The sequence below is a fragment of the Mauremys reevesii genome, linkage group 2 (genome assembly GCF_016161935.1).
Source record: "Mauremys reevesii isolate NIE-2019 linkage group 2, ASM1616193v1, whole genome shotgun sequence".
NCBI classification, from domain to species: domain Eukaryota; kingdom Metazoa; phylum Chordata; order Testudines; family Geoemydidae; genus Mauremys; species Mauremys reevesii.
This window is the reverse complement of record NC_052624.1, coordinates 196,239,752-196,266,576: the sequence shown is the minus strand read 5'-3', so window position 1 is coordinate 196,266,576 and position 26,825 is coordinate 196,239,752. Positions and strand designations below refer to the sequence as shown.

Sequence of the window (26,825 nt, the reverse complement as noted above, 5' to 3'; positions counted from 1 at the left end):
TTCAAGTACTTTCAGAATTTTAAACACTTTCTCTTCAGAGGCATCCCTGCCAGAAATGACTTATCCTGGGGCTAATAAAAATACTTCCAAAGAGCACAGTTTTCACTTTTTTTGATGGATCAACTGCACACAAAGTTATGTATGGTACTTTCAAACAAAATTTACCAGAGAAGGTTACTTCCCTTCCATGCAAGACTTACAACAAGGTCTTCACTCTCACTTCAAATTTATAGGTGGAACACCATGGTGTATCAATATAATCCTCATGGTTTCCAGCAAATACACTTAATATAAAAGTTTGCCTCTTTGTCTCCTACTATGCTGATTGTTGTAAGAAATAGTGTTATTTAAATGGAAAAACAGAATGATTTCAAAATTATTACTTCTCCCCATCCCATCACTTCAAGAGCACACATTCCCAGCAGACATCATAGAATGCAGCTTGTCAATTTAAAAAACAAACATGTTTTTGATATTGAGATTGAGATAGATCTGTTGAGTAGTACTTTAACCAATAGGACTACTCATGGAGTACAGTGCAGCAGCTTGTGGAATAAGACACTATGCAACATGAGTAATATTGGAAGAATTTGGCCTATTAATAACACATCACTGTCCATACTGAAGAAAATAATAAAACACCCATCCTCTTTGATCTGGATGGTTACTGCTGTTCCAGATCTAAATTCACAGCACACATTTGGGAATAAGCAAAGTTTGTTCCATGAATTTAGCTAAAACTGAGGGGCAGATGTTAACAACATATTTAAAAGTCCAAAGAACAGTGTGCCCGTCTCTATTTAATGGGTAGTGTTGCACTGGTAACTCACTTCACAAATAAAAAAAGGTTTGGTAATGTAATGCATACAATGCACTTCAGGTATAATTACAGTGGATGGATCAGGCAATGTTTGCTTTTTATATTAAATCATTATTTCCCGTGCTTTGGAATAGAAGAGTTTCCTTTTTTCCTGAGCAAGATAATATGTACACTGTCATCCAGGTATAAAGATATTATTATTTGGATTGGTTGTTGTATAATGAAAGGTTCATTAGTGCATTAAAAAATCAGGGAGCTTTGCCAGGAAATGCTAATTTGTCATAGTGAGGAATATTTATCAACTTTGCACCTTGAGGGAATTTAAGTTATTCTTGTGGAAAGGAGTAATATAACAAAACATGAGCCAGTAATCAAAAATAAACACAGTTCTTCTAGAATAAGAAAAATATGAATATAGCTAAAGAACTTTATATTCTAGACACTTCTGCTAAGTAACTGATGCTAGATTCTATACATTTCATAACAATTAGTTTACTGCCTCACCACCTATCCAGGTGAATAACATTCCCCCCACCTTTTAAAAAATACAGAATACTGATATCACTGTGTCTTGCTGCTTCCAATGTGTTTGCTGCCTGTCTGAAAAGGATTCCCTGTCTCACATATTGGGTCACATCCAGCCTTGTAGTGAACAGAGTCTATGCAGGTTAGGGAGAAAGCTTAGGGGGATATGGTTGGTGTTTGAGTGACCAATAAAAGAAAAAAAACAACAAAGCCATAGACGGGTAGATTTGGATGATATTCAATGAATGTGTTTGGAACACAGTGGGAGCTAGACCAGCTTACATGTGTATGTCATGTTATTTTAAATGAACACATTTACAATTTCATGCTTCTTTATGCTAATCATGGAAAGCCAAATCATATAAGCATCATGTCTTTTATGCTGTGTCTGAGTTTTGTCAAATATTTAAATCAGGGGTCGGCAACCTTTCAGAAGTGCTGTGCCGAGCCTTCATTTATTCACTCTAATTTAAGGTTTCGCGTGCCAGTAATACATTTTAATGTTTTTAGAAGGTCTCTTTCTATAAATTTATAATATATTAACTAAACTATTGTTGTATGTAAAGTAAATAAGGTTTTAAAAATGTTTAAGAAGCTTCATTTAAAATTAAATTAAAATGCAGAGCCCCCCGGACCAGTGGCCAGGATCTGGGCAGTGTGAATGCCACTGAAAATCAGCTCGCGTGCCGCCTTCAGCACCCGTGCCATAAGTTGCCTACCCCTGATTTAAATGAAAGTAGGCCCTAAGTAGCTAGTGTGGGTTATCAGGCTAAATGTTTGCCATTTGAAAATTGCTGGGCTGAGCAAACAAAATAGTTTCCCTTGGGAGCAGGGGTGAAGGTAAGAGTTCAATTTTACCAGTATGGGGGCCGATTCTGGCTCCTCTAGAAGGGGCAGTATCCCCCAGCCAGCCCATCCAAGCTGCCTGGCCCACGTTGCCCGGGGCTCCAGTGGTGATTTAAAGGGCCCGGGGCTCTGGCTGCTGCCATGGTAGTGGCAGCGGTGACCAGAGCCCAGGGCCCTTTAAAATCATTTGCCTAGGGACAGCTGCTCCTTTTGCTTCCCCATCCCCAGTCGGTGGCCCAGGGGCGGGAGGGGCAACGATGTTAAAGCGCTTCCACGGCAACACTTTAAAGTCAGCTGTATGGACCAGTACCAGCAGCCTCTTTTCACCAGTACGCCGTGCCAACGTGTACCGCTTTACTTTCACCCCTGCTTGAGAATAATGGTTTTGGGGTTGCTCATTCCATCTCTTTTCTTTGAGAGTGGAGGGTGGTGAGAGAGTATGCACCCTTTTAATCTGTTCCTTTTGTTTAAAACTCACCTCTTGCAGGCTGCTTGTCTTCACCAAGCCCAATGTTTGGTTTGGATGCAAGTGGTGGATAGTCAATAAATCCTTCCCACAAGCAGGTTTATGACAATGAGAGTAGACACAGACCTGGGGCCTTCTAGATATTAAATAAAATCCTTCACTTAAAAAGCCAACTAAGGTTACCCAGTGACAGTTTACTTGCTTATCACATGATTTACAAAACCTCAAACTTAAAAGCAAGACATTAGTTAACATCTTAATGCCCCACTAATCTCTTTGAGCATGTCAAAGCAGTAGTAAGGAGAAACAGCTGACAATTTATTTTGACTTCAGAAAAGTCTCGCACAAGGGGCTCCTAAAGAAGTTCAGTGGTCACGAAGTCAAAGGCAGAACATGCCATGGATCAAAACCTGGGTAGGAGACAGAAAGCAAAGAATGGATATAATGGTCTATTTTCATGATGGCAAAAGGTTAACAAGGGTGTCTCAAAGTTCTGTACTCATTCATGTGTTGTCTAATATATTTACTAGTGATCCGGAAATGGAGGTGAGCAGTGAGGCAGCAAAATTTGCAGATGACACAAAGTTATTTAGGTTACTCAGGACCAGAGGGGACTGTGAGGAAATTTAGAGAGGTAAACAAGGTAGGAGGATGGGGGACATGCTGGCAGATGAAATTCATTGTTGACACTTGCAAACTAAAGCACATTTGAGGGGAAAAATAGACTACTCAGACACCTTACTGGGTTTTAAATTAACGGTATGAATTCAATAAAGGCATTTGGGATCACTGTTGACCACTCAATTAACGCATGTGCTTAATATGCAGCTGCTGTCAAAAGTGCTAACAAGAGGTTAGGATGAAAAAGAAATGGAATGGTGAATAATAAGATTATAATAATGACTTAATATAATCAATGGTGCAGCCTCACCATGATTATATGATAAAAATAATGAATAATAGAGATGATAAATCAGGAACTTCTGTTCTCCCTGGCCCATAACACAGGAGCAAGGGGGCATTAAATTAAATTAAAAGATGGGAAAAATCAAAGATGATAAAAGGAAATTAAACTGTGGAACTTGTTACCACAAGAAATCATTAAGGTCAAGATTTTTAAAAAAGATTCAAAGAGGTTTCAGATATTATATGGCTATCAGCTATGATTAAAACATGTCTCCCACCCCCTTAATCCTTTCCCCAACGTGAATTCCAAAGTTTAGTAAACACACATAGTGACCTCAAAAGTGCCAGAGAATCAGGAAAAATAAATCAGCATTTTGCTTCATTATCAAACTTGTTTTGTTTTTTAAAACTACCTGTTAAGTGCCAGATCCTGTAATCAGCATAGTTCTACTGATGTTAATGGAGTTGTCTAAACTACCATTTCCAAAAAATATATTTTACACAAAGAATAAGAAGTCCATATTGTGTCATCACACACCTACAGGACTTGGGATGCTTTGAATGATCTATAAAACTTTTACTTCTTACCACTTTCCAGTGTCTTGTTAGAAACAGGAATCATTTAGATCTTGCCTATAGAAAAATATGTATATAGTGCCAAAAGCACACTAGATATTATACAAACAAGTAAATGACAGGTCTCTGTCCTGCAGAATTTATAATATGAAGAAAAACAAAGAGAATGGATAAAAAGAGCAGGACAAGCTCTACTATTAAAAGATCATGGCTTTGCTTTTTGTGGCCTGATTCAGACACCACTGAAATCAATGGGAGTTTTTTCATTGGATCAAGCCTATAGCTATTATAGTTTGGAAAAATGTAGCACAATTACAGAAAAGTGGATCTTGTGGGATTCAAAGGTATCCTTGGAATGCAATGTTTGATTTGCCTCTTGCTAAAAGATGAAAAATAAGAAACCCTGCAGAACAGTCTTAGGGAAGAAGGGAAAACGGGATTGGTGTGTGTAGGGACTGGGGCTCATGTGAGGGGAGGAGGAAGGTCACTAAAGTGAGAATCTCAAAAAGGTTGGGTAATTCGGTTGTGCTTTGGATTCTTATCTGAACCAAAGAGAGCCTCCCAATCTTTTCAGGTTCCCATTTTGCTTATTGCAAGGCACCGCTGTGTTTGTGTACATGAAACGCAGCATATTATATCTAGAAGAGCTATCTCTAATTCTGTTAATTTAAGGAATGTCTGCTCTAAGTCACAAAACGTAATTGTGATTTACAAGGTTAGCTATCTAATCAGCTTGGTTCAGACAGGAATGTCGATCCTCATTTTGATTTTAAAGACTAAGTGATATGCTAAGGTAGTTAATCCAGATCCACTGAGTTTTTCCATTTATTCAGCTAAGTCACCAAAGTAGCATACTGTCTGTCTTCATTTCACACTACTTGCATTTGGATGATATAACATTTAGAGAAGACATTAAGTGCAGATACATTACCATTTACTGCAGGTGCTCCCTTCCCTCCCTCTGTCCCACACACATTTCAGTCTTTTTTTTTTGTGCACTACTTTTCAAAACAGAATTATCATAAGACATTGTGTCATTTGCTTCCAATCAAAACAAGGTAGAATCGTGCAAGTGTGTCATTGCAGGAGGGACCCCAAAATATAATTTAGCTCTTGGAATACTAGCATTTTCCAGATTGCTGAAGATGACATTTGGCCTAGCTCTGTTGATATTAATGAAAATTTTGCCATTTAATTCAAGGCAGGATCAGAATTATAGGACTTGATTCTCATTTATACAAAGTTGTCGCACATCTTGTCAGATCCCCCCTGCTGGTGCTAACCAGTTTGCTGTGAGAGGATCTAACCACTGCGTCCCTTGTGTCCTTTTAAGCTTCCCCGTATCCCTGCAGTACTGTTTCCTCCCTTGGAGTGTCTGGCACATTTCCTGGGCACTGAGTCAATCTTTTACCCATATAGATCAGCTCCGGTCTTTTATAACCTTTTAGTTCTTCTGCTGGGTGGCTCCTGGATCTACCTCCTCAGGTGACTTTATCACAGGAAAGGTCACCTAGCAACAAACTAGTTATCTTAGTTAGAAGCCTGACTACTGTCTCAGGTGTTTGTATTTAACTAGAAAATCATCCAGATTTAGTGACACTCTATTCATAGATTACAAGATCAGAAGGGACCATTAGGATCAACTAGTCTGACCTCCTGATAAAACTACCACAAAATAATTCCTATTCGAACCAGACCATATCTTAAAAAAAGACCACGCAACACATTCAGCCTTGATTTAAACACTGCTGGTGATGGAGAATCCACCAAAACCCTTAGTTGTCTAAATGGTTAAATACCCTCACTTAAGCATTTACACCTTAATACCAGTCTGAATTTGTCTAGTTGCAACTTCCAGCCACTGGATCTTGTTATACCTTTGTCTACAAGAGTGAAGAGCCCATTATCAAATGTTTGTTCACCATATAGCTACTTATACACTGTGATCAAGGCACCCCTTAACCATATCTCTGTTAAGCTAAATAGATTGAGCTCCTTGAGTCTATCACTATAATTCATGTTTTCTAATTCTTTATTGTAAGCCTGTATCATTACCCCTTGGAATTTCAGTCCAACATGGAGGTCACACGACAACAGAGAAGGTAAAGACCACCACATCCAAAATGGTATCTGCAGTCTGACACAGATACATAAAGACAGCCTCTAATATGGAACAGAATTAATAAATTGTACATACAGATTCTGCCATAATGGTGTTAAGAGGTCTTAGTTTTAATAAGAATCAAGACCACAGTGTGTATGTCTTGCTTGCCCACAGCCTCCAAAAGGTTAAAGTGTGTCTCAGTGCAGCAAGAGAAAATCTAAGAGTCTGTCGAGTAACCTTTGCAGCTTTTTTAAATATAGCATCTGGACTAGAACTTTGACTATTTCCAATCACATTCCACAATCTCGTAATTAAAGGTTAAACTGTAGTTTTAAGACCAAGCCTATCAGCAAGGGAAGCTAAGAGAACTAAGATTGCACAGGGAAGGCAAAGGAGTTGTGAAGGCAGCTTCTAGTGCCTTCCAAAGAGTGAAAGGGAACACAGCCATTGCTACACACTCCAAAAAGGAACTGGATGTGTGAAGAGGTGGGTAGGCCACTGACTCATCCCCAATCCCCTCTCTGTTCCATTTGGATTTTCCAGAGGTGGCCCTAGAAACGACAGGTCCTTCTATAAAAGGAAGTCCAAGGGCTGGGATTGCGCTTCAGACCTTGTGTAGGGATGTAAGCGGGAAGGGCAAGGTGAAAGCACTCTTACCCAGCCACAGTCTCACATTTACTATAGTCAGTGCTCAAATGGCTCTGCTAATGTATGCATGTTTATGCAATTCTCATTAATTTTACATAAAGTGGGAGTGACAGCACATATACATTTGAGGTCCTTGTAGTCATTAGAGCAACTGATTTCTCAAGAAAAAAGGGGGTGTTAATCCTACCAAAATTCACATTGGAAAAATTACAGTCTGCTTATCCTATTTCCCCCCCGCAGCATCAACTGGAGGTGACTTCTACATCACTTCCTGCCCAAGAGAGTTATGTAATTTTGCTGCTTCAGTTGGTGGCTTGAGTGCACCTCTAAGTTAGGTACATGCTGCATGTGCGCCTCAGAACCCTAAGAGGCTACCTGATCTTGTATTTGAGCTGAAATAGAAATTATGAGACTTACTATTTTGTTCTGCTTCTCTGACTTCAGTGTTCTTTTCAAATGCAAACAAACACTAGACTTTTAAGAGAGTGATTATATATATAAATATAGTCTCCCAACAACTCAGAAAATTAGGACAATTTTTAAATTGTAATAAAGTTTGGATACTGTAACATGGCAAACTTAATGTTGATGGTATGTCCTGTTCAATCAATGTCAGTGGGATTGCACAGAATTTGGCCCACCATTTTTTTTTAAGGATTTAGTTAGCTAAATTGTTCTGAAAATATCCTCATAAAACCTGAATTTGAATACCCAACACTTAAAAGCATGATTGTGCTGGTATGAAAATAGACAGGAAGCAACAATAAAAAATGAATAGTCTGTGTTAGGCAGAGCTAAATAGAGTCTATATTGTTTTCAAGAGTTTTTTTTGTGTGGGAAGTATGCCTCTTGTTTGCCTATGACAATTGGGATTACCTGTCTGAAACATTATCCTCTATGCCTACCACATTTGTCCTTATTATCTAAGCAAATAAACATATTTCATAGGTTTGGAGATTAATTGAACCTCTAACTTTATGCAAAACCATAAATTCCCATAACATGAATGGAATGAAAAAGCCTCATAGACCGGAAAAACATTATTTATTGAAGTTTTGGTGAACTTTCTGGAAAACCAGCCAAGACACTGAGATTCACTGAGCCTAAAGTGTGCATAGTCATTAGCTCACCCTCCTCTTGTTTAATGAAAATCTAATCCAAACCCAATCCACAGTAATTGTCTAGCAACAATTTTTAACTAAAGTAATTCACTTGCTGGACACATTATTCTCTTTCAAAAGAAGTGTAACATGATTAACACCATCCTTGAAAAAAATATTACTTTTCACAGAAAACCCACATATAGTGTTTTTCCAAAGCTTCCCATTTGCCATAGATTACTGAGAACCACAGCCTGCCCATCTTCTTAATGTTGAGTAGTACTTTAGGCTTGGTCTATACTTAAATTAGGTTGATATAGCTACATCAATCAGTGACAGGATGATATTAGCAGCTATAAACAGAGTCCCTTTCAGAGCCAGCAGCCTGGTCACTTAGGGTATGGCTACATTGTAATACAAGATCCATGGCCTGACCCTGGCTAGCCTGGGTCAGATGACTTGGGTTTGTGGGGCTGGGCTGTGGGGCTAAAAATTGCAGTGTAGATGTCTTGGCTAGGGCCCATGCTCTGAAAGCCTGTGAGGGAGGTGGGTTTCAGAGCCCGGGATCCAATACACGTCTGAACATCTACATTGCTATTTTTAGCCCTGCAGCCTAAGCCCCATGAGACCAAGTCAATCGAAGCAGGCTGTAAACCTAGGTCCTGCAGTTTTTTACTGCTGTGTAGACATATCTTTAGAACATGCAGGGCCCTGTGTAGTTACACTAGGAGCGAGTTAGGCAGTCTGACTGGGGTTGGAAAGTCAATGGGGATCATTTTCATATCCCTGGAGTATAAGGCAAGAAACAACAAAGACACTTAGTGAAGGTATTCTGGTGCAGTGAGTGTGCGTTTCCTGGGCTGGGCTGGAGGGTGAACTTGCTTACACAGAGGTGTGAAAAAAAAAAATCCACACCCCTGACCAACATAGCTATGCTGACCTAACCGCCGGTATAGTTGTAGCTACATTGATGGAAGAATGCTTCTCTCAGGGTAGCTACTGCTGCAGGGAGGTGGTGTTCCGACACTGATGGAAAAATCCCTTCCATCAGTGTAGGCTGTGTCTACACTATGAGATTATGCTGCCAGAGCCATGGTGATTTATCTATGCTGGTATGCTCTTCCCATTATAGTCATATCCTTCTTCTGCAAGCAGTCACACTGATTTCAAAGTGGAGTGAGGTGCACTCATCCTGAATAAGGCTGGCAGAATCTAGCCCTAAATAAGGTAAATCAGTATTTTGGTATAGAAAATGCAGTGTACAGGGGTAGGTAATAGATAAATTTAGCTAGGTAATAGATAAATAATTCAAGTATGGAGGTAACTAAGGCCAAACTGGCAAGTTTTAAAAAAGCAACCACTCTAAATTTACTCAGAATCAGCCATGGTCTTGAGTTTGAAGCTTTTATGATCTGAAAATGTGGGCAAATGACCAATGGTTGGGCAATAGTCTATAACTGATAATACAGTGTTTGAGGAAATTTATCATCTCCTGGGGAAGATTTAGGGTAACTGGGAGACTCAGTAAAACTGCCAGAGTGAACTAGGGCTTGCTCTATTACTCTATAGGCTGAGGTTTTAATTAAAGGTAGAAATGCCCTTTTGCTAGAGTTGTAAAACGAATAGCTTAGTGAAGAATCAGTTTAAGATGGCATATTTAGGATATCTGGTAGAAAATACACTTTGACCTTTTTTAACAATAGAATTGTATTCTAATATAAAGACAAAATAGTGACCTTACCCTGGCTAGAGAAGCACATGGTAATGTATCTAATCATTGTGAAATAAAGTTCTGAAAACTTTTTTTTCCAAAACTGAATGAATTGTAAAAGTTTCAGGTCATACCTACTTTGTCCCTTACTCACACAAAGTTTTGCTGAATCAATTCAAAGGAGCAATTCTATTAATACACTTAATTGGTCTAATAAACCACCATTGCAATATAATATCCTACAATCTATTTAGGTAACTTTACTCCAGTAACATGTACAGCTTAGGATTCTTGTGCAAGTCAAAAAAGAAATCAATGAATTTATGATAACTAAAACAGCAGCCTAGAAATTTTGTAAGAGGCAGATATATATTTCTTGGTTACCCAGAATAAGAAAGAACAGATCCTTAGGTTTAACTCAACACTTTTTTCCTATTCTTGCCTTAAAAGATATTGCCTATATAGTATTTATTCATGTTTTACATTCTTCTGTCCTTGAATATTATCTTGCAGACCAAGCAATGTTCAATGGACAAATAATGTTTTATCCTGTTTTAAAGTCAATTGAAATTAATCTATTTTCTCTCTGTGTTTCTATCCCTTTTTTCTTTAAATATAAGAAGTCAACATACACAGCATCTTAACCTACTCTAGCATCATTTCAGCACAATAGTGCTTCCCAATCCTGGCCAGTCCTCCACTATTGCTACTGTGGAGGGAAAGAGGGGAATGCTGGTTTGGAGTCACGTTGTGGCATCAACTCTCAGTCCTTCTCTAATACTGCAGTTGCTGGAAAGGTACCATTTTTCCCCTCACACCCCTCGCAGCTGGTAAGTCCCAGTTAGGGTTAGAGACACAAAATATCACATGAGGAAAATCACCTTTGATAATTTCATAGGGAATGATTACAGGAAGATTGATACATCTCTAGCCATAATCATTTATATCTGTTGGTGATCATTGTAGAAACAGAATAATGTGATGCTTTTCTGAAAAAAAATTGTCAGCTATGTAACTTAATTACATGTCTATACCATGTCCATCACCATGGTATAAACTCCTATTCTATGAAGATTCCTATACTGTGCTCATCATCAAAATAGCTGAGTGCCTTCCAGCAGTGTATTAAGTAACACAGCAAAGAATCCTGTGGCACCTGATAGACTAACAGACGTTTTGCAGCATGGGCTTTCGTGGGTGAATGCCCACTTCGTCGGATGCAAGAGTGGAAATTTCCAGGGGCAGGTAAATATAAGCAAGCAAGAAGCAGGCTAGAGATGATGAGGTTAGATCAATCAGGGAGGATGAGGCCCTGTTCTAGCAGTTGAGGTGTGAAAACCAAGGGAGGAGAAACTGGTTCTGTAGTTGGCAAGCCATTCACAGTCTTTGTTTAATCCTAAACTGATAGTGTCAAATTTGCAAATGAACTGAAGCTCAGCAGTTTCTCTTAGAAGTCTGGTCCTAAAGTTTTTTTTGCTGGAGGATGGCCACCTTAAGATCTGCTATTGTGTGGCCAGGGAGGTTGAAGTGTTCTCCTACGGTTTTTGTATATTGCCATTCCTAATATCTGATTTGTGTCCATTTATCCTTTTCCTTAGAGACTGTCCAGTTTGGCCGATGTACATAGCAGAAGGGCATTGCTGGCATATTTAAGTAACACAGATACATATTTGTCACATGTTTGTTCTGTCATCCTCTTCCCAAGGGAAAAAGCATGCACTGTGGAGAGTCTTGTTTTGGAGTTTTGTTTTTATTTTAGTTTTTAAATATTATTGTGGTTCACCTGAGAGCTTTTCCATTTAGTTCTCCACGAATTCAGTCCGACTCCAGTCTGGTTACTCAGGTTCCTTTATCTGGCATACTGCAAAGCTATGCTGAGTTGATCAGACTCAAATGTAATGGGTGAGTATCGGGTATACCACACATCCAAAGTTACACAGCAATTTATATACATTTACATATTTACTATACATTGCATTACATGTTTCAGGATTAGCCTTGTCACTTTGTAGGAACCAATCTCTGTACAGCATGCATGGCTTACTCTTTACCTCATCTTATCTATTATTACCTTGTCCATTGTAAATGGCTCTGTAACAGGGCGGTACTCACCCCTGCCGCGCCTCCTGCTGGTCGGTCCCGGAATGTCCCTCGGTCCGGCCCTGGAGCGCCCCCGGCAGGCTGGTGACCCGCCTGTTCTCTGGCCCCGGCGTCCCTCCCTGGACCCAGTGCCCGCTATCTATAATTGGGTCTCCCCCTCCCAGGGGAACCCCACGCTACTATCCCCGCCTTGCCTCAGTAGTGGCTACTGACAGTCATGGTCTAGCCCCACACCCTGGGGCAGACTGCAGTATCAGCCCACTCATCACAGGCAAAGGGGGTTTGGACCTGCTGCTTCGTCCTACCCCTGGGCTGCCCTCTGCAACCCACAGTACCTATGGCCCTTCGCTAGGCCGCAGCCTGGGGCTGTCCTGGCTAGAGCTTCCCTGGCTCCTCAGCCTATCCCCCAGCTCTGCTTCCCTCAGGTAACTATGCTCAAGCCCTAAGCAGCCAGGCCCATCTCTCTCTGGAGGCAGAGAGAGACTCTGTCTGGGCTCTGGCTTCCCTGCCTCATATAAGCCCCAGGGCTTCAGTTTGGGGCGTAGCCTCCAGCTGCAGCCACTTTCCTCATCAGCCCAGCCTCCAGCCGCAGCTCTCAAGCCCTGCCAGGCTGCTTTCTAACCCCTTAAAACCCCAGAGCAGGGTCCACCCTGCTACACACCTCCCCCCTTAAAACCCCCACCCCTGGGGATAGGGAGGTTTCTTGGCCTGGCTCACTCGCCCATGTGCCTCCAGTGCCACACGCTTCTTCTCTGACTCCTGCAACAGCTTCCTCAAGCGGACCTCCTCCTCTACGACCGCTGCATAGTCTTTAGCGAGTTCCACTCCACTTGCTTTAGACTCGCGGAGGGCCCGCTCTGCAACCTCAAGCCGTGCCCGTAGGTTTGAGTCCCCCAGGCCCTCTTCCCTCAGGGTCTGGGTTCCCTTGGTGGCCTGTCCCCTAACCACCTGAGTCCACTTTGTCTCTTGGACCAGTCTCTCCTGGGCCCCAGCCTCTTGCTGGGCCCACTCTGTCTGGGTCTCCTTGTTCATGACCTCCCTGGCGATGGTCTGGGTCTGACCCTCTCGCAGGGTCCCCACCATCCCAGCTGCGGTCTTCACCACCTCCCCTGGGTGGCCCACTGGCCGGTCAGCCACTCTCTCGGCTGCCTCCAGCTGTGTTGCCCTCCCCACTAGGGGGCAGTCTTTCTTCTGGTGGCCCGGCTCCCGGCAATGCCAACAGGCTCCCCGCCTCGGTATTGCCCGGGTCCCCTGCTTCTTCTCACTGTCCCTCTCTGGGCCAACCCTTCCTGGGTTGCCCTGGGTCGTGTTCCTCCGGGCCAGGCAGTCCCGCCAAAAGTGGCCTCGCCTCCCACAGGCCCAACACACCCGTAGCCGCCTGGGTTCCCTCACCCAGCGTGCCGTCTGAGGGACGGGGTTTTGTCCCAATCTGGGGTGAGGCACCCTGCCTCCAGCCCTATAGGGACAGTCTCGTTTTATGTGCCCGCTCCTGGCACAGACATAACAAGTCCTTTCTTCTGCCCTAGGCCTCCTGGCCCTAGGGCCGGGCTCCTCCCTTGGTCCTCGGTGGTCCCTCCTGAAAACCTGCCGCAGGAGTTTCTGCATGGCCCGCTGTTCCTCCACCAGCTGGGCCAACTGTCCTTGGAGGGCCCATTGCACCTCCCACATGTCCTGGTGGGCCTCCCGGATCCCCTGCAAGTGGCCGGCCCCCTTCCTCTGGGGCACCGATGCCGGGGCCCATCCAGAGACTGCATCCGGGGCCTCCGCATAGAAGACCCCCGCATAGTAGGGATCCATCCTTCCCTGGGTTCCCTACCCTGGCCCTTTGTATCAGGGGCGGTTCTTGGTCCCTGGTCAGGTGCCACTGTAACAGGGCGGTACTCACCCCTGCCGCGCCTCCTGCTGGTCGGTCCCGGAATGTCCCTCGGTCCGGCCCTGGAGCGCCCCCGGCAGGCTGGTGACCCGCCTGTTCTCTGGCCCCGGCGTCCCTCCCTGGACCCAGTGCCCGCTATCTATAATTGGGTCTCCCCCTCCCAGGGGAACCCCACGCTACTATCCCCGCCTTGCCTCAGTAGTGGCTACTGACAGTCATGGTCTAGCCCCACACCCTGGGGCAGACTGCAGTATCAGCCCACTCATCACAGGCAAAGGGGGTTTGGACCTGCTGCTTCGTCCTACCCCTGGGCTGCCCTCTGCAACCCATAGTACCTATGGCCCTTTGCTAGGCCGCAGCCTGGGGCTGTCCTGGCTAGAGCTTCCCTGGCTCCTCAGCCTATCCCCCAGCTCTGCTTCCCTCAGGTAACTATGCTCAAGCCCTAAGCAGCCAGGCCCATCTCTCTCTGGAGGCAGAGAGAGACTCTGTCTGGGCTCTGGCTTCCCTGCCTCATATAAGCCCCAGGGCTTCAGTTTGGGGCGTAGCCTCCAGCTGCAGCCACTTTCCCCATCAGCCCAGCCTCCAGCCGCAGCTCTCAAGCCCTGCCAGGCTGCTTTCTAACCCCTTAAAACCCCAGAGCAGGGTCCACCCTGCTACAGGCTCCCTGAGCATCGTCCCCTTATCTTAGCTAGTATAGACATTATGTTTCCAGCCCGCTGATCCTAATCTTGTCTCCCAAGAAATGAAGCCTCATCCAGATTCTATTACTCATGTCAGGCCAGGCCTACAAATACTCATTACTACTTATTGATGTTGGAGAAGACACGGTAAAAGTGCACCTTGCACTTGGAATGGAAGATGGTCAGATTTGTGATAGTGCCGTGGGGTGTTCTACTCACATCCAGGCTGCCTCCTTTTGGCTGCATCAGGGGATTAGTTCTGCCAGGCCGTCACTCCTTCCTGCAATTCTGTCACTCTTTCTCTCCTGGGTCTTGACGGCTCCTGCTTCATGGCTTGGCCTTCCAGCCAGTTCACTGTAGTTTTAGCCTTTCAGGGGTGTGTGTATCAAAGTCTTTCAGGACCCAGCATCCCAGGCAGTCTTCCCCTTCACTGCCTCTTGATGGTGCCACTTCCTCGGTGGCTGGTAAGGGAACCCAGGCCCATCCTCTACACTCAGTTCCAGCCCAGGGACCCTACAGTAAGCAGTTAAGGTCTGTACACTCCTAAACCTTACTACTATATCCCTGAGTGCCGTGCCGTGCTGGGCCTGGCCTGGCCCGGCCTTCTCTCACTCTCAGCTACTGTGCTTTATTCAGGCCCTTCTGTTCCTGTCCAGCTGAGCCTCATCTCTAATTAGTCCTTGCTGCTTGGCTTCTCCTCCAGGTGAAGCCTAGGTGGTTAACTGGCCCACCTGGACATCTTAACCCTTTCAGGCCTTGTGTGGGGTGGACACCCCATCACAGGTGGTTCTTAGTTCCTTTGGGAGATCATTCCACAGTCTCAGCCCAGCCTCTGAGAAAGATCTGTCTTCTGAAAAGTGGAGTTTGCTCTTAGTGTAGAAAGTTCCATTGTGCCAGAGGAATATAGCTGTTGACCTTTAGATGGGCTTTTAAATATCCTAGGCCCAGGCCACAGAGTACTTTGAAGATAAGGACTGAGACCTTGAACTTGATGAAATCTATCAAAATTTGGATGACTGTATGTTGATATTACAGTACATATGCAGTGGTCACTCTTAAAGACTTTATCTTTGCAAATTAGTTACCATATTTTCACATTTCTATGCTTAGTATAGGAACATTAATTACTAGCAAACACATTCATAAAGGTATATTTAGGGTATTTACTGTTTGTTTCAAAGCAAGGATAAAAAAACACATAAGCTAAGATTTTCAAAGACAATTAAGGGATTTAGATCCACTAACTTTAATGAAAATTGGACATCCAAATCTTTTAGGCAGCTTTGAAAATCTCAGGCAGTGTCACTACAAATACATACATTCTTGTTCCTGCTAGGCCTGTTCCTACTATAGTCAATGGTAGCTTGGCCAGCAGCTGCTTTAGAAGCAGGAGCAGGACCATTACATAATGTATTGGTATTAGATTGTAAGCTTTTGGGGGCTGGAGCTGTCTTTTCATGTTCTGTGTTTTTTATGGTGCCTAGTACAAAGGCACCCTGATTCATGACTGGGGCTCTAAATGCTAACACAACACAAATAACAAATAGTAATGTCACCAGTGGATGAAAGACTAGTAGTGCAAACACAGAATGATAAGTAGTAGCATCTGTTGAGATTTTCTGAAAATATAGTCTCAGTAAAATCAAGCTCATTATTCCTCCCAACCTTTTTGAGACTATTTTCCCCGCTCTTTACATCTAACTAATTTCAAGCATGTTGCTCATTAGTTATACAGTTTTCTTTTCTTTTCTTGCTTGATCAGTTGGAAACACACAAGAGAAAACTCCACAAGGAGATTGTAGACTTAGAAGTAAACTATTGTCAAGGTACAAGTTAAAATCCTTTGGAATGAGGTAAGCAGATGATTCCTTTCTTGGAGTTCAGCCCTGCAAAATCTGCAAATGTTAAGATAACAGATAGAAAATGAGGAACGTATGCAATTAGTTTTTCACAAATGTCTGATAGCTGGTATTATGGATAGATATTGTGTATTGTAAATGGAACAAAGTAGAGTAGAGAAATTGTAGTCCAAGTTTCAGAAAGTGGGATAGGAAATGGAACCATGCAAATGTATAAAAAAGATGTATTGTTAAACTGTGATTTAACGGTCTCCATGTGGGATGGATAAAGAAATGTTATGACCACTCACCAAGAGAATAATGCAAGTAATCATTAGATTCCAAATGATCCTGATACCTTACAGAACACAGGCTGCCATTTAATTAAATAAATAAACAGGAATGTAAACAAATGAAGGAAGGAAATTAATATACTCTTTGTAGTAAAGTTTGGCTATAGCTCTTCAGTCTGATATCAGCCATTCTGCGGCCTAATTTGCAGGCCTCAAAGTCAAACTGCTACCCAGTCAGGAATACCTTCTGGCCCCCATGCCTGGACATATCACTTGCACCAAGCCATGCTCCACCCTTGAAGTGAGGGTTAAAGCTGAGCTAAACTGCCGACAGTCTCTGCTAATGAGTCTTTTCTGGCCCCAGCCAGCCAGGAATCCTACAATTCTGAATATATCGCTATAGATATACTCCTCTCCCTTCTTACCATCTCAGCCACTCAAATACATTTTTCCCTCCTAAAAAAGCCTAAGGGTATGTCTACACTACCTGCCAGATCGGCGGGTAGTGATTGATCTATTGTAGACGCGATAAAATCGATCCCCGATTGCTCTGCCATCGACTCCGCACCTCCACCGCGTGTGAGAGGCGGAAGCGGAGTTGACGGGGGAGCGGCAGTGGTCGACTTGCCACCATCGTCACGGCCAGGTAAATCGACCTAAGATACACCGACTTCAGCTACGTTATTCGCGTAGCTGAAGTTGCGTATCTTAGGTCGACTCCTCCCCCTCCCCACAGTGTAGACCTAGCCTAAGTCTGCCCCCGGAGTTGTGATACAGTATCATGGAACATGTGGAAACTCAAATGCAGTTCTGGCTTGACCCAAACCAGGGTTGTCAACCCTCCAGGATTGTCCTGAAGTCTCCAGGAATTAAAGATTAATCTTTAATTAAAAGATATGTCATGTGATAAAACCTTTAGGAAAACATCCAACCAAAATTGCCTATCTTAGCCCAATCCAGTTTCAGCCTAAACACTGCCCCCAGCACACAGGAGTGGGCGGCGACGGGGCGGGGGAGGGTTGGCTGGAAAACCTCGCTGAAGCAGAAGGAAAGGAGCCTCAGTAGCCCTTTGCTCCTTTCCCAGCCTAAGTGGGGAGTGGGTATAGCTCCCTCCCTCACTCTTGGCCAATAAGGCAGCTCCTTAGAGCCAAATTTTGGCATGGCCTGACACAAAGCAAGGCTGTGATTGGTTGTGAGGAACAAGCAGCCCCTGGAATCCAGGTAGGGAAACCTCCAGCAAATCCAGACCAGCTGGCACTGCCTAGACAGCCTGCAATTGGGGGTAGTGGGGCTAAAGAGGAGATGAGGTGAATTTTCATAGTACAAACGTGCCTCAAAAATATTGTGCAAACATAAATCTATATTGCTTCAACGTATGTATAAATATGTGATAGAGCATATGTATGCATTAGGCTTTTACTTGTGGTCCACTCGAGGGATCTTATTTACATTGCTTCACTTCAAGGGCATAATTACACAGCCAGTGAAACATGGATTTGTAACAAATGACACTTGCCAAGTTTTTCAGTTCTATTCCGTGGCTATCACCCAGTTTTATGACTGTGGTAAGTATTATATTGTGAAATGACTGGAGGTTTCCAGTCTTAAGTGGGAAAAAGATCATGATAAGGAGGGAAAATAAATTAAGTTAGAGGTTTCAAATTCAAGTTTGGCAGGATGATGGCAGTGGACTTCATTTACAGAGAAAGAGCTGGTGGATGCAACAGCAAGTTAAGCACGGGATGCAAGTAGCAGACAGAAACAGCACAGATGGATAAACAGGTGGTGTGGGCACAGCATGAAGAGAAGATGGATGGAATACTGATAGTGGAAAAATATGACCAGATTCAATAAAAAGTCAGCTGAATTTCAATGCAGGATACTAAATTTTGGAAAGCAGAATCACAAATCCATCTGGGGCATTTACTGTTGATTCAGGATGGTTGCCAACACCTGGGACTAAGACAAGAAAAATATTAGATGAAATACGATGGCAATCTAAGATATTGATGACTGCTTAATTTTAGCCTAGGATTTGAGTGGGCAGTCTGATGGTTGCAAATCTAGGACAGTAGTTTTTCAGTAATTGCCAGGTTATTTGGTAATCCAGGATGTAAAATTTTAGGATAGATAGAGGCCAAGAAACTCATTCATTTCCCCCCTCTTACCAGTTAGTTAGAATGCACAATATGTTTTTCTTCCAAACACTTGTCTAACAGTTTTAGAAAATGAAGATATTAACTATAAAAGCTGTTAATGTAGCAGTGCAATCAAAAAATGCTGAAAAGCTTTTGTGGAGCCTTTATTCAGAGTTAAAAATTAATTCCCATAGATTTGTTGGACAAGAAGATAAAAGACAAACAGTAAAAATAATTGTATTTAGATAATTATCAGAGTTTTTCAAGAAGGAACGGAGGTGGCAGCCATATACACAATTGTTTCTTGAAGGCTAAATTTCCTGCCAGTTGTGCTGTGGGACAAATCCTGCTCATCTGATTCATGTGAGTAGTCTATTTAAGTCAATTCTTGCTTAGTCCCATTTAAGTAAATATTCACTTGAATATTCACAGGAGTTAGTTCTGTGTGTGGTTATTGTTTCAGGAATTCTGATTGTCTCACTATAGGGTTCATGTGAGCATTATACTTTGCTCTCTGGAAGGAATCTCAATTTTTGTTCTGTTGGATATTCTTAGCTTTACATTTTCCTTCTGTTGTAGTTTTATTATAGTTATAGTCATTTTATAGTCATGTACTGACTTTCCAGTCCTATGGTTTCAAAATACAATGGAGGCTTCCATTCCTCTTGTTATAATATCTATATATCTATAAAAATAACAAGAGGAATGGAAGTCTCCATTGTATTTTGAAACCATAGGACTAGAAAGTCAGTACAACCCATGTTATCTTATGTTTGAACTGTTTTGAAGTACCTTGTCTATTTTAGTACCTTGTACAGATGCCCATCACCTTAGTGCCTCTCATTCTTTTAGTCTTGACTCTTGCACTCTTGAGTTTATAGGAATTTGTTTTGGGCTTTTTACTAGGCAAACAAGTTATTGTAAGATTTCTGATTTAAATATTACACAAAAGGGTTACATTTATCCTTCTCCATTTCACCAGTCATAAGTGGCCAGCAAAAGATCTACCATATCCCTGCTATTTTATCCTTAAGATCCTCTCTAAACACCATTCCACTAAACAGTAGATCACTTTCAAGAGGTCGAATCCAGATTTAATTTCCCCAAATACTGGACTAATGGTGGCAAAGAATCCTTTAGTCTAAGGCTAAAAAATGCCACTAGTGCCAACTGCAAAAAGTTTGCCTTCCTCGTCGTAGACTATCCTTTGACTATTAAGAGAATAGGCCAAATTATCTTCTCATTTACACAATCTACATTTAATCAATGGAGTGTTACTCCAAGTTTACACTTATGGCAGCATGTAGAGTACAGGCACTACATGTGTAGTTACATGCTGCAGTGAAAGGCAGGCTGTGGCCACACTTGTCACTGTGGTTTGTAGATTCATGCTGCAGTAACAGTCTCAGGCAGCAGGGAGACAGCAGGGAAAGGTTTCCCCACTGCCAGAGCCTTTTCCTACTGCTGGAGTCTTTCACTGTAGTCGGGGAAAGGCTCCAACAGTGGGACATTACACTACTCAAAATAGTAGTGTAAATGTGGGATGCACTGCTTGACCATGTAGAGAGCTGTGTGAGGTATATACCCTGGGGGTTCAGACATGTAGAGCACTCTACTCTACTCTACTAACTTAAGTTGTGTCTCACTGTTTACACAAGCCACCATATGTGTAGAGGTAGTGTCAGACCCCTTGTCTCTCTTATTATTATAATGAAATCTGTAACCTGAAAATTGGAGCTTTAGGCAGTAAGGACATTATTTATTAATCAAAGGAACAGTTTACCAAGGGTTGTGGTGGATTCTCCATCACTTGAAATCTCTTTGAAAGACATCCAGTCTTGATTTAGAGATATGCTCTAGTTCAAACACAGTTACAGTTACATGATGCAGAAACTGCTGGGTGAAATTTTATGGCTTGTTATGCAGAAGACCAGATTACAGAATCATAATTTTGGCAAATTTCAAGGATTAGATCTATCTCTACTGCTCATGTTGCCCTTCTGGTGGTCTTTAAAAACAGACAAAGAACATAACTTAAACAGTCCCCACTGGCTCAACAAATGTTCTTTTCAAAAAAATGAAGTGTTTAACCCAGCACTGTTGGTTTCTAGCTAAGGTTTGAAACCAGTTTCAATAGTTCAACATTGCCTGTCTGCAGCCTGTGAATAATTTTATTGTTGGGACTGAGTGTTACTGGTCCTGAGGAATTCTGTGGGGATTGAAGCAGATGGATTGCTCCCCTCCATCCCAAACCAAGTGGTATTAGAAGACCATCCCCAGACCAAGGAGTAGTAGTAGAACTACTCCACAGACACTACTGCAGGATCAGAACTGAAGTATCTCCCTAGCAGGTGTATCAACACTCTCTTGAAGGCAAATTTGGCTGATCAAACCTCTGTGAATCAGTGATACTTCCCATTTGCATGTTGGGGTGCACAGCATGGACCCGATGCATAGAAGAACTTAACAGGTTCTACTGCCTATCGGTGGTATGAATGATCTGGGAGTATTATTGTGTGGTTGGAAGATGTGAATATCATTTTATAAACAATTTTTGCACATAACCATTATTAAATACCACTCCTGTGATCCTTAAGGTGCTTTCTTTAATAAGGGAAGCCTGTTTACTACTTAGAGTGCAAGTTACTCAAGATAGGCACCACATCATCTGCTGCCTTGTAAAACACTGAAGCTGGTTCATCCAACGGAACAGTTTTCTTTCAGAAAATGCTGATTCAATAAAATTGAAACATTTCAAGGTAACATAGCGATTGTCAAAATTTTCCATGGGAAATTATCAAAACATTTTGTTTCAAAGATTGAAACATTTCATTTTGCCTTTTATTGTTTTGGGTTTGATTCATATTTTATTATATTATAATAAGAGACAAAACAAAGGTGAAGCAGAATATTTTGAAACATTTTGGTTTGGGAAAAATTCTGAGATTTTGACTTTTTGTTCCACTTTGGAATGAAACCAAATTTCAAAACATCAGAATTTCCCATGGGATTTCTGTTTTGACCAGCTCTTTACAGCACTGAACACACTAGAGATGCTTCATACATAATAATAAAGAAGGTGGCAAAATAATTCTTGACCTTCCCATCTTCTCCTCCTGATTCCCTGCTTCACTCTGTCTTTCCCACCAAAATCAATTTGTCATATTTCCTTTGCATCATCATTATAACTCCTCCCTCTTTGGATCTGTCTAGCTGCTTCTCTCCTTATTTCCTCCTCTTCTCTGGCTTTCTCCTTCCTCTCCTCTCTTTAGCTCCCAACTCTTGTGTATTTTAAATGTCCTCTTCACCTCCTCAGTTCTAATTGGGCACTTTGGGTTGGATGATGGTTGCTATAGAGCTCCAGAAAAGAATGGCAGTTAAACCTCTGATCTCATTCAGATTTAAACAATGGACAGCTGAAACCAAAAATATGACAACTTTTCATTAAAAGCACACAGTCTGCTCTATTGTACCTCCTGTATGATTTTACTTCTAATATCTTAGTTACCTAGTAAAAAAATCCTCCTAAATTATCCAGTTGTGTCTTCAAACCTGAATGTATTAAAAGTGGAGGCTTGGCCAATCACTAAGCATTATGTCTCAACTCAGCAATTCAGGACAAGATAATTATATTTCTTTTAAGATGACGAAGTTTTTGGGTTGCTGCTACTGTAATTTTGTGTATCTATAAGGTGGCTATGTTGATATTATTTCTGAATCAGAAAGCACATTTAAATTTGTTTTGGGCATGTTTCTAATACACTTTCGATGAATGGATGCATTACTGATCAACTCAATGGTTCTATGAACTACTATAGATGCAGAAATAATATATAAGTATTGTACCTAATAAAGAATAGCATAAATGAATACTAAATCCTGTCAGTATTGTATATGCCATCAATAGTCTGAATATTATCTGTTTTAGGTCATAAAATATTGTTTGGAATCTATGTTCTCCAGTGTTTTCCTACTGTTTGGTTCAGACTATGGAAAACGGTGGGAAGAAGTGAGAAAGAAAAAGAAAAACAAAAAACCTAGTCTCTTAGAATAAGCAGCAGAATCAGAGGATGTAAAGGGCAGTGTCTCCTTGAAATTATTTGTTGTATTAGTCATCCTATTACATATGAAGCCTATATATTATGACTGATGCTCTATCAATGCAGTTCTATAGATGGCTAGATATGTGAACAGATTACTTATTTTTATAGTCATAACTCAGACCAGCATTCCTAGCACAGGTAAAATTCCCATTGGAAATGGAAGTTATTTACTTGTCACTGGAATTCTTTGAGATGCACTCTGCATATTCACATTCTTGGGATGTGCTGACTTGGTGTAGGTAGGATGGTGGAACCTTCTATTAGCATTGGCTGTTAGAGGTGCTTCGCCCTTCCCCTCCTGTCTCTAGTGCTTGCCCAGTCAGAGGTGTGGCCCTATGGGGGGCACCATTTCTCCCTCAATTCCTTCCAAATACTAATGCAGAATACCAAATGATGATACCATTAGGACTCCGCAGAGGTGAGGAAGTTGAGCAGGGAAAACTCCAGTTACAAGAAAGTAACCTCCATTTCTTCTTTGAGTGTCCTCTACATATTCCCACTCTTGGGAAAGCTTGGTGAGCAGTGCCTCAATAAGAAAGGAAGGGGAGATCCCTAATTAAACAATGATTGAAGGGCCGCCCTGCCAAAATGAACATCAGACTTGGATTCCAAACTTGGTGCATAGTCAGATGTAAAAGTGTGGCAGCTTTGCAAATGTCAATAATGGGATGAAATAAAATGGATGCTGAAGGTGCAGTCATTCTCCTGGTACTATGAGTTCTAATGGTAGCTGGAGGGGAAAGCAAAGCTGCCCCATCACATTCCTCAATACAAAGTCTGACCTATCTAGATAAGGATTGTGCTGAAATGGACCTACCATTTGAAGAGCCAGTATCAGAGATAAACAACTTAGGAGAAGGTCTGAAGTCCTTAGTTCTATCAGATTTAATGTCTCCCTTACTTATGAGGTTTCAGAAAAAAACATAGGTAAGTTTTCATAGAAATCTGAAACGATCTGTGGAATGAATTTACAGTGTGGCCTAAGGACCACCTTGTCCATGTGGAAAATAGTGTAGGGGAGATCTGCCATAAGTGCATGCAGCTCACTAATCCTTCTCATGGAAGTGATTGCTTTATAAACGCTGTTTTTAATGAAAGATGAAACAAGAAGCAATCTCATAATGGCTCAAAGAGGGAAAATAAAATAGGATGTTGTGGGTGGGTCTAGATCATGCTTAGGGGCTGGCAGAGTAGATTGTCTGAGGAATTCTTTGTCTTCATATGAGGTTTAAAGGGTTTTTTTTCTGTCTTGAGTCTGAGAATATGTTTGTTGGTGATGTTGATGGTATAGTTGCTTCCTCTGAGAAGAGGTGGACAAAGAAGGTGGTACGTAGTCCCTGTTATATCTAAACACTGGGGTAAAAGATCTTCTCCTGTAAGATGGCATGAGCCCTAGAGACCTAGCTATAGACTGAGTCTCCTTCAGTTTAACCAATGTGTCATCAGTCTTAACACTAAATAATTAATCTCCATTGAAGGGTAAATCTTCTATTTTGGCCCTAGTATTTTATCAGAGAGAAAATGGACATAACTACACATGTCTACACAGAGATAATGCTATTGCCAGGGATCTAGAGGCAGTTTCAGACACATCAAATGATGCTCTAAGGACATGTTTAGCTACATTTTGGCCTTTGTCAACTTCCTTTGGTCCTCTGGTGGTGTTTGGTGAAAAGGGCCATCTTTTCCCCCAACTGAAATTGATACCTGGCCATCAGTAGTTGGCTATACACATGGCTAAGGATGCAGAAGAAAATGACTTCCTGCCCAGAGAATCTAAGTTCCTTCCTTCTTTATCTATTGGAGTAGAATGTTGAAAACCTGATCCTGGCTGTTGAAGTATAGCTGCTATGTCCCAGGAGTTCAGATGTGGATATACGTGAAAGCAAGATAATCCCTCCTGTAGAATTTGATATAATTTGCCTTTTTAGAAACTGGCTGTAATGAAGATGGATTGGACCAAAGGGACTTTGCCGGTTGCCACAACCCTTCTAATATGGATAAAAAGACTTTAGGTTTCACTGTCGATCCCATGATATGAAATATGGAGTGTGAAGTCTTCTCTAATACTACAGATGGTAAATTCAGAGCTGATGCCATCCAGTCCACTAACTCATGGAACTGAATTGTGTCGCCAGAGGAAGATGAAGCTGTCGCTACTCCCACATCCTCCTCCAGGAATGCACTGCTCTGTAACTCCCCTGAGTCTTAAGGAAACTCATCCTCTGGAGTGCCACTTGATATTCTTCTTCTGAGATTACCTCCTTTTCTGCAAGAGGGGAATGGTGCAATGGTCTTTGATTCATAGTTGAAGGATCCAGACATGTCTGCTCCAGTGAACACATTGGAATTTGTTCTGGGCCTGGAGAGTGCACTCTTCTTCCTTTTAAAAAAAATGGAGAATGAGTTGGCCAATATGGTCATGGCATCCACAGAGGCACAGGGTAGTCCTGTCAGTGTGGCCAGTCTAATTTCATAGTCTCTACAAGGTAGCCAGGAAATCTGGGCTCCTTCCTTATCTGAACACACCTTCTGCAATAAGAGCATCCAGTCAAAACCTGTCTGGCTTTAGCTCCAACCTCTGATCTGATTCCCAGATCCAGCAATGAAGCCATCGTTGAGATGCATTTTGTAGGAACACTAAACAGACAGGGAAAAGATCTTTCTTGGTGACCCAGTACGGGTCTGGGGTGAAAGTGGAAGAGAAGCCGAAGGTTTCATGGAAAGGTCTCTTTGTCTTGGTCTTTTATCCTGAGGGGATTGAATTTTAGTCTGGTCCATATTATTTTCTAGGCTACAGCATTAGCTACAGAGAAAAATAGATGTAAGTTGGTTCACATCCTAATTCTGTTGTAGTTGGAGGGAACTGAGTGCCAACGTCCCACCATGGGCTACACCACTGACTGGCATGAGTGCTAGAGACTGAAAGGGAAGGGCAAAATGTCTGTATCAGCCACTGTTACAAGAAGGTTCCACCATCATAGCTGCACTGGGTTGGTGCATCTCAAGAGTAGGAATATGCAGAGGGCACTTGAAGAATTTGGACTGAACTATCAGCCCTTATGTGAAATGTTCCAATTGAGCTCTAAACTTTAAATTATGGTTTACATAGGTACTTCATAACTTTTAATATTTGGTAACGCCTAGGAGCCCAAGTCTTGGATCATGACCCTATTGTGCTAGGTGCTGAAGAAACAAATAAGAAGACAGTCTTTGCCACAAGAGTTTACAATCTAAGTAGTTTTTGGCTTGTCGGGATGCCTGTGGTGCTGCATTGCTAACTATAAGTCCTAAAATAATAGATGCAAAGAGAATCAAGTAAACAATGGTACATGTTTTATAGAGTCCTGTCATATAGTTCTCCTGCTTTTCTCATAGAAAGGAACATGCCTAAACAAAAAAGTCACACAGAGAATAGCAATGCAGGATCAGTGTTACTGCCTCTCTCAAAATGTGTCCATATTCTTGTTTCTCTGATGTGGAATTGTTGTTCAGATAGCATAACCATAAAGCAATTAAAATGAACATGTTGCTAAATGTGATTTTGCAGTTGTGACTCCAAAAAGATAAACATAAGAATATAAATTAAACATTTGGGGACAGATCTGTATGTGACACCTCAGAGAATTTAGCATGGGTGCATGCAAGTGGCTGGAAGCCACTAATCCTGGGATGGCTTTAAATTGTGCCTGCTGTCAATAGCCCCAAGAAGCTATTGCTGTAGTCAAATCACTTGCGTGCAAGGATGCTTTGACCACACACTCTTTCTACTGGCCCAGAAATCCCCAGCTGGCTACTTTGGCCACTTTCAAGGCTCTTTTTGCACCACTAAAGCATTACAAAGTAGCTTTATCATGACAAAGGATTCAAACCTTCATTTTAAATGCAAAAGGACAAAATGGGGAAGAACTGGGTGGAGATTAGCACTGCAGAAAAGGATCTGGGGGTTATAGTGGCTCAAAAAATTGAATATAAGCCAACAACATCATGTAGTTGCAAAAAGGGCTAATATTCTGGGATGTATTAATAGGGGGGTTGTGTCTAAAACAAAGGAGGTAATTGTCCTGCTATACTTGGGATTGTTGAGGCTGCAGCTGG

The 26,825-nt window shown here is 42.0% G+C and overlaps 1 long non-coding RNA gene across 1 annotated transcript in view; it reads right to left on the bottom strand.

Annotated features, from left to right (window-relative positions):
• Positions 1–2,996: 2,996 nt before the first annotated feature.
• Positions 2,997–26,825, bottom strand: part of LOC120398718 — a 110,994-nt gene continuing 87,165 nt past the window's right edge. Inside the window, exon 4 of the long non-coding RNA XR_005594658.1 lies at positions 2,997–3,067. This is a non-coding gene — a long non-coding RNA (uncharacterized LOC120398718). The remainder of the gene's footprint in view (positions 3,068–26,825) is intronic.